Consider the following 9,242-nt stretch of genomic DNA (forward strand, 5'->3'; position numbering starts at 1 on the left):
ATAAGTGCCCCCGAATAGAGAATCGGACACCATTATAAGCACTAGTGACGTACTGATTAGGATGAATGAAATATGGTCTCGAATAAACTACTATATTAGTTATATGACCCGAGTACCAGTACTTGGACTAAATTATGTACTATCTATTGAGAATACTAAGCACCCCATGTTTGTACTAGGGTTTATTATAGGGGAAACCTAAAGTATGGATGATCTAACAGAGGGTGTAGACATGGTACAGTATGTTAAGTGTGTTGGAACGGAATCATATGCCCATGAATAGTTGAAAATAAACATAGGATGACATGGGTACACCCTAAAGGGGGGAAGTGGACAATAGAAATACAAGCGTAAGAGAAAATCAACTAACGCTATCATATATAAATAGGAACGCTTAAACTTTTAACGAGATCCCATAAGGGATGGATGGATCTCGAAGACAACAATAAACAGATAGAAGCCGCAGTATCTGAGACCATGTGAGGAACCATTGGTGGAGACCTTAAAGGATGGATGCGATCATACCAGTACTAATGCACCGGATCCCATCAGAAATCCGAAGTTAAGCGTGCTTGGGCGAGAATAGTACTAGGATGGGTATCCCCCCGGGAAGTGAAAGAGGAAATCTATTCCCTACATCTACAAGTAATTCTAACCTTTGGAACTCTGATATTGATTGCTTGATGAAAGTATATGTTATGGCAATGGAATAGAAAAACTCTCCATATAGTCGGTATAAGATCCGGAGGAAGGTTTTGGTCCACATTCGAGGACAAATGCTCTAAAGGGGGAAAGGATGTCATACCCCATACTTTTGCACTTCGAAAGACTTTGGTACCTTGAGAGGTTCTTGAGTTTCTTAAAAACAATTCTTAAGCTTCTTAAGTTTCTTGAAAGATTCATAAGTTCTTGAAATATTCTTAGAAGTTACCATGTGAACCAAATAGGCTATAACGTTATCAAACAACTCTACGGAAAGGAGATTGTGATACCCCATGGCAGGAAAGATTGGAAATAAAGTTATAGGAATCCGGAAGGAATTGGAGGCCAAGTAGTGAGTCGTAGGACCTAACTTACTTGTGTAAGCTATTACTTTGGACGTGTTACATATGTAAGCTACCAACTAGGAAATTTTACATACTTAAGCTACTTGAGTACGTACCAAGCTTACGTATCAAGAATTACATAGATTCGTAAAAGAAGACAAGATTGTGAACCCACGAGGGGAAAAGAAGGTGACATATGGTAGAATGAGAGAGTGCCACATGGAATAATGAGAGAGTGCCATGGGTCAGAATATGGAGAAAGTGGGTGGGCCCCACATGCCACATGGCAGCCCCGGATTGGAGGAGGTGATGTGTTGGCCCAATGAGGGCTTGATATGTCTCACCACTTAGGGCTTGACATGTGTTACCACTTAGGGGTTGACATGTGTCACCCCCTTGGATGTCCTATATATATGTTTTTTAAGACTTATCAAAGTTCCATACATTTCTAGAAAACTCAAGAATAAGAGAGAAAGGAAGAGAAGAAACTAGAGAGGTAGAGAGAGATGGCCATAGATTTGGAGAGGAAAAAGGTAAGTTTTCCGATTTCATTCCGTGAATTAATTATCTAGGGTATACCATGATGTTATGAAGGTACGTTTTATGTAAATTTATGGTTTGTATCATCCCCAAAACGTTAACAAACAGTCCGAAGTTTCAGCTGCGCTAAAGGAATTTTCGAGGTGAGTTCCGGCAACTTTTGGCGAGTTTTGGGTAAGGTAAAGTTTTTTATTTCGAACTGGAGTTTATGATGATTTTATGAGGTATATTACATGTATTTAATGAGATTTTAAGTGAAAAAATTTCATAAGGACGCTTGACATTAGAAACAAACTAAATTGAAGTCGTTATAGCTAAATCGAAGTCGAGTAGTGTGTTGCGATTGTGGTTCTGCATTTGCAGCTGGTTTGATGGTGTGTTTCAGGGATGGAAATTATTCTATAAAGAGTATGGGTACTTCTGGTTGCAGCCACATGATCCCCCGTTTTGTATGGTTAAAGATTTTATGAAATAAAGGTTAAAAACTCTATTTTGATATCGTAGTTTTGAGCTAGTGGTTCGGGGTTGTATTGAGGAATGTTGAAATGATTTACTTGTATATATGCTGCTGGTTGTTTTTGTTGTTGGTATGGTTGTTGACATGGTGTCCGAGTTAAAATCTCAGGGATGTTGAAGTTATAGGGAAAATGCTGCCCGATTGTCGATAACTTAGGAACTAGTAATGAACTAGTCGAGGGAAATGGATAAGGAAATGTACTTTATGGAGACTTGGTTGTAGAGTTGGAATTGGAAAGTGAAGGGTCATTAACCATAGTATTACTTTCATGTTAAATAGGTTCAAGAGATGATGAGTCCAACGTATTAGGAGTAATCCGTAAGAGGTATGTAAAGCTAACCGTTCCTTCTTTTGGCATGTCTTTGGCATAAGTATGTAAAGCTTATTCTCTTCTCTTCGCATGTTTTGACATAAGTATATAAAGCTAATCTTACTTTTTGGCATGGTTTTATGAAACAAGTATATGACTTTTATATGATTCCAAGGAAGTTCCTATTCGTAGAGCTGCTAGGATGGACAACTTCTTGATTTTCCAAAGGATATTTTATCGTGCCTAGATACGTGTATATGATTCCAAAAGTTCTATTTCGATATAACTCATGGTGATATTCAAAAGGTACTTGATACGACTCTTGTCTTGATTTTTGAATAATAGCTTATTTTGTTAACTCCATCGAGTCTCAAAAATAATTTAATGTGCATTTAGTTTCTCATTACTCCACTCGTGGATGCCTCAATGCTTCCTTAACTGAGCCCGAGTTAGGTTTTGTTATCGTGCATACTTCTCTACATTGTTCTTCGTGCCCAGATGTGAGGGGGCAGGTACGCCCTATACATGGGTTTGATTTGTAGAGTTATAATGTGCCATGTACATATGTGATATGATATGATCTGATATGACAATCTGATATGATATGATCTATTATGAATATATTCCCTACTCCGGAGTTATGATGTGTTGTGGCGCCAGTGACAGGGCGGCGACCACAATTTATTCACCGAGTCCCATAATAGGGCCAAATATGGCATATGTTTTTCTACATACATTATCTGTGGTTGTGAAAAGAATTTTGATATTCTGGATATTTTGCTCATTTTTGCACCTTTTATTCTGATAATGGCTTTACTTATTACAGTTCATGCTTTACATACTCGGTACATTATCCGTACTGACCCTCCTTCTTCGGGGGCTGCGTTACATGCCTGCAGGTTCAGACATTTAGTTTGCTGACCCGCTCGCTTAGGATATTCACACTGTTGGTTGGCAGTGCTCCTTTGTCCAGAGCCCTATTTTGGTACTAACTTTTTTGTTATATATTTAAACATGTTGGTTAAGGGTACGACAGGGCCCTGTCCCGTCATATGTTTAGGCTATCCTTCTGTAGAGGTCTGTAGACTTCTGATGTGGGCTATGTATATATGTTTTGTGTTTTGTGTTCCATGATGGACTTAACAGCCCTCTTGTGCTATATTTGTTCTCATGCGCTCTCTAGCGACCCCTTTTTGATTTCTACTTTTGTTTATTCTGCTAACATACTAAGTGGGGTTAAGGGTACGTATGGGTGCCCAACTCGGACACCAATCGGGGACTACGGAGTTGGATCATGACACATTGCCTCCTCAAGCACAAACATATCTCCCAGAGTCATAGGAGCTTTACTTGTCATCTTGTTTACACTGCCCGAAGAGAAGCAACAAGACCCTCCACCATATGAACTCATTTGCACATGTTGTTAACACTACTTACCAGGTCCTTCATGTAATTTTAAGCTGCATTATTGAGCATTGCCAATAGAGCTTTAGAGAACTTAATGAGTTGGTTCTCATTAGCAAAAGTAGTTTCCACCAACTTCTGATAAACCCTCTGAATGGAGTGGAAATAGGTATAGAGGGGCTTGAAAATGTATATTCCTCATCTAAGGCATGTCTCTACTCTGCAGGAGTTGGATCATCCTGGGTAAGGGCACTCTCAAATACTCCCAAGGCTTGCATCTTTCTTTTGTTGATTTTGGGGGTCTCAACATCTCGCTTTTTGTCAAGATCAATTACCCCAATAGTGGAAGAAGCAACATCTAGTGAAAAGCGGTAATTAATTCCATCAAAGTATATTACAAAGTGTCCAAATATAAGTTGGAAAACTGTTTGGCAATGTCAAAAATTATTCTTAGTAAAATTCTTATACATACATGCATATATATACATATATATATTAGAAAAATAATTATTATATTGTAAAAATAAATATTATTCAAATTGCTTATATATATATATATATATATATATATATATATATATATATATTAATTGGTAACAAAATAATGACTAATAAAAGAGCGAAAACTAATTAATAGTAATAAACAATTTGAATAATATTTATTTTTACTATATAATAATTATTTTTCTAAACAATCTTAAAAATAAATTACCAAACATAAGAAAACTCCCAAAGTATAACTTTTCCAATAATATCTTAAATTTTTTACTTGCAATCAATCATATTTTAAACGGAAAAGGGTCAAAATATCGTTAAACAACGTGAAATGAACAAAAATATCTTCAGTTGATAGTTTGGACCAAAATAATCTTTACTGTCAATTGTTTGTTCCAAAAATGCCACTTATTGTTACTTTTAAAATAACAGTGCATTTAAATATGAATATTATTCTACCTATTATAACCAATATAACTAATTGCTATAAAAATATTAAAGATAATAATTGAAAGTACAATTGACCCAAGTATACCCTCAAAATAGGCCAAGGTTTTTAAGTATATCAAATTTAGCCACTAACTATTGATAGCTCTCTTTCCTCTTTGTTCCCAACAAATCCAAAACTCTCTCTCTCTTTCTCTCTTCCACATATATTCTATTCTCTTTCCATCTTTAAAATTTTCAGATTTGATTATATTACTATAAGAATTCGATGACAGGGCGCTGATGGAGATAAAGATGGCTATTGCAACGGTGGTGGTGGTGCTAGTGGTGGTTAACTCATTGTATATGCTTTTTCGGGATGAATGAATAGTCTCATATGTATGTAAAGATAGTAATTGATAATGACTTTAGCTTTTGGTTAAATTTACATATTAAATCATTATTTTATTTTTATTGGAGTTATTAGGAGTACGGACTATAGATATCTTGTTGAAACCATAGGTAGCCATTGTTGAAGTCATATGTAGCCACTGTTGAAACTCAATGGTTCAAAATTTAAGCATCAGATTTCTACAAATAAGCTTTGTTTCGAGTGGATGTTGTCACAAAAGTTCACTTACATATTGAGGAATCTAATTATGAATTTTTTTGGTGATTTGGTATAATTTTTGAGGTGTTTTTGAATGAATCTAATGATTGGATTCAAGAAAGAAGACAAAATCTTTTTTTATATATAATAATATATAATATTGTATTTATAATATGTATATTGAGTGTATAATATTGTATATCATCTTTTAAAATATTTTTTGCAAAAAATAAAATATGAACATTTTGTATATTATTTATATCAGATGTATAGTATTGTACACCGTATTGTGTTTTGTGCTAAAGATTTATAATGTAAGTTTTGAGATATTTTTTTTATATAACTTAGATAATTATATATTTTAAAATATTTTTTCTAAAAGTCAATATTATTGAACCCTGCATGTACAACACATGCTATTATAATTAGTACTAGTATGAAAGATGCGCAATTGTCAATAATCAATTTCTTCGACGTTGTGTCAATGTTTATTTTCTAAAATTTCATTTTACAATTTTTTTCCAACACACACTGATTCTTTATACTATTCTCTTCTGGTGAATCGTTCCGCTCACAATCTATCATGATCCAATTCCTTAGATCATGATGACACCTACTATAAACCATCAGTATCTAAGCCAACCCATCAATTCGAAACTTCAAGTAATGGGTTTGAGGGGAAAATGTAAACAAGAGTGACAAATTATAAAGATAAGCAGAAAGAATAAGCGGAAGTAAACCAAAACATGATATAAACAACTAAAGATCTCTCCCAGAACCTGGAAGTCATAAGTACAGAGCTGCTACAAAATAAAAGAAGAGTACAAGTCCTGAAAGTGGACCGAAAATATATATAACAACTGACAAATCTCAAAAGGCAAAAGACGGGTCATCCATACTGAAGAAGCTAGGAATGATCCAATAATGTCAAGTGCTCACCCTAGTCTCCGAAGCTAACTACAACAGGCTTGATCTATCCACGGCGGTAGCTGGTGCTCGGTCCTACATCATGAAAGTAGATGCAAAGTATAGTATGAGTACCAAGACAACAGGTACCCAGTAGGCATCATAGGCCGACTGAGCAGAAAAGGTAAAAACAATATGAAAAAGAGGAATAGCCTAAATAGGAGTCAACATAAGCATCAAAAGAGGGAAAGAGTACTACCTATGAGAACTACAGCTAACTATACCCAACTAGGCCCCCATAAGCCCAGCCCGGACACTCGTAAGCAAGTTAAATAAAAACTCGGACGAACCCCCATAAGCCCGCCGAGTACACATAATAGATACAACTATCAAGGCTAGGAACCAAGAATCTGCGATGTTAGGAGCTGAAGTACTATATCATTTCCAAACCAAGAATCTCCAAGAGTCAATCGATCTAGTGGTGACTTAGGGGTCGAGGTCGGGTCTGGGACCCATATGCTCACCCGAATATTCAAAGTGGCCAAAGCTGAGACTGGGTATTCATATGCTTGCCATAATACATAAGTGTGGTCGACGTCGAGACTAGATACCTGGATGTTCATTGTAATACATCGGTATGATCGAGGCCGAGATTGGGTACCCGGATGCTTGTCATACTAGCAAGTCGATAGAGGCCGGGGCTGAGTACCCAGATGTGCTCCAATAATTCAAAATGGAAGCCAGGACTAGGTACCTCGATGCTCATAGATAATACAGAATAGAGGTCGGGACTGGATACTCGGATGCTCATAGATATTTTATCCTATAGTGCCGAATATTCTCCTTTCCAACTAAAAAATAACAGTATCGAGAATCTCCTTCCTAATAAGTCAACCGATATGCCGCCAAAACTGGAACCGAAGCCAAAGTCAATGATCACGAAATCTAGTATTGCCGACAGATCATGAAAGTCACGATTATACCAATTTATGGATAAGGATATTTTTTAAAAAAAGGATAACGCCTAACTAAGGCCGAACTACCAGGCACTAGCCCGTTACACCATTCTACAAGGATCTAAGTCCACCGGAGAAACGCCGGGGCATCTAAAGCAAGTTTACATCCTATACTAAGGCCAACATACTCCACAATATCAACAACATGCTTATTCAACTCTCCTTATAATACTAACAAATAATGACAAGATACACATGCTTCTGATAACAAGCCTAAAGCATGATTTTTAACACCTGAGATATACAATTAAACTACCCAACCAAAATTCCAACTATTTCAACATGCTTTCACACATTTTAGCTCAATGTAAAGAAAGGTAAACCATAGCCTACCTGTTGGCTAAACACGCGAACTCTAATTCACTATGCTGGACTTTTTCCCTTTCGAACTCCTCAGAATGCTGCCACACTGTCAAAAACAGAACCACGACATCGATACGGTCGTTTATACACTAATTTCATAATTTTTATAGACAGACCAATTTTGGGATCTAAAATGGGGAATGTGGGACTTGCATACAAAATTTTGGATATTCTACTCAAAATTCTACAAAACATAGCCTCTGGAATCATCCAAATTAGAGTCCAAATGAACAAGAACCAGCCCCTCAAAGATCAATAAAATTCTAACTCGGAAACGTAACAACTAGCTGCTAAATTTGAAGTTTTACCTCAAACAAAGTCTCCCCTCGAGATTCCGATCTTACCAACAGATTCCCCGTGAAAAACTCTTGAATTTAGACGTTTGAATCATCAAAATCGGATTTATATAGATAAAGAAAAAATTCTCAAAGTTCTTCAAAAATTGACTCCGAAAATAGACACTACTGCAAATAAGATCACGATTTTTACCTGAATCGAATACTCCAAATCCGTTTTTGAGTTCTCCAATGCATTCTTCTCGAAAAATATCACAAATTTTCCTTTTGAATCACCTAATTTGGAGCTCTAGAACTCAAGTTATGGGGTTTTAAAGTTGGAGAAAAATAAAAAAAAAAATAAAAAATAAAAGGGCTGTTGTGCTGCTGCAGATTTTTGAAAAAACAAATAATCAAAATCTCCGACGGGGTGCTCGGGATTCGTTCGGAATCCGATAAAAATAAACCAAATATGCTAACCAACTAAATTCAACTTTCCGGACTCAATGGAGCATTCAGAATTCTCATACGAGATCATTTTAATAAAAAGTGGGTCCCACACCTAAGAGTTCTTTTAAGCCACATTCCACAACGGACTCGAGATTAGACCGGAAGCCTCGGAAAGTGAATGAAGGGTCTTGCTAGACCAAAATCGTCATTCCAGAACTAACCGTGCTATCATAATTTTTATTCGAGCGCATTTTCCAAGAATGTTGACCAAAGTCAACCATAGACTAACTTTCAAAGTCAAAAGCGTCAAATTGCCCCAAACTCGTATCAATTGCCTCGATAGTCATGCCAATAATGCTACTAGCCTAATTTAGACATTTCGAAACTGATGGAACCATCAGAATTCGAATTTGAGGTCTCCTTGACTCGGAACTCAAAAAGTCGCAACTAAACCAACTTAGGCCTTTAAAATACCAAAATGGACTCGGGACCTCTAAAAATTTAGCCAACACTTCTTCTAGACCAAAAACCATCCCCCGAATGCAACGGAGTCATCGGAATTCCATTCCGAACATCAAAACTCTAAAAGTTGACCAAAGTCAAATCTTGGCTTAAAATTTCTCAAATTCTCAACTCAAGGCCTCAAATCTTCGTTACAACTCCAAAACTGATTCCTTCAAGTCTCTTCAGCCAATTTTGATATTTCGGAGCTGCTGGATTTGACAAAATTCCATTCCGAGACCTATAGCTCCGATTGACCCCAAATACTATTTTTTAATACTTAAAGCTTATGAAACTCAAAATTTCTAAAAACTTAACTTTTCATAGGATTTTCTAAAAATCAACACCCGGTAACAATCAGAAATTGCTCGAAGTATCTAAAA

General features: G+C 36.3%; 1 pseudogene; it reads left to right on the top strand.

Moving 5' to 3' along the window:
• The first annotated feature begins 511 nt into the window (after nucleotides 1–511).
• On the top strand, nucleotides 512–633 carry LOC129904978 (5S ribosomal RNA; annotated as a pseudogene).
• Nucleotides 634–9,242: the final 8,609 nt, after the last annotated feature.

Source organism: Solanum dulcamara, chromosome 1 (genome assembly GCF_947179165.1).
Source record: "Solanum dulcamara chromosome 1, daSolDulc1.2, whole genome shotgun sequence".
Taxonomy (NCBI): Eukaryota; Viridiplantae; Streptophyta; class Magnoliopsida; order Solanales; family Solanaceae; genus Solanum; species Solanum dulcamara.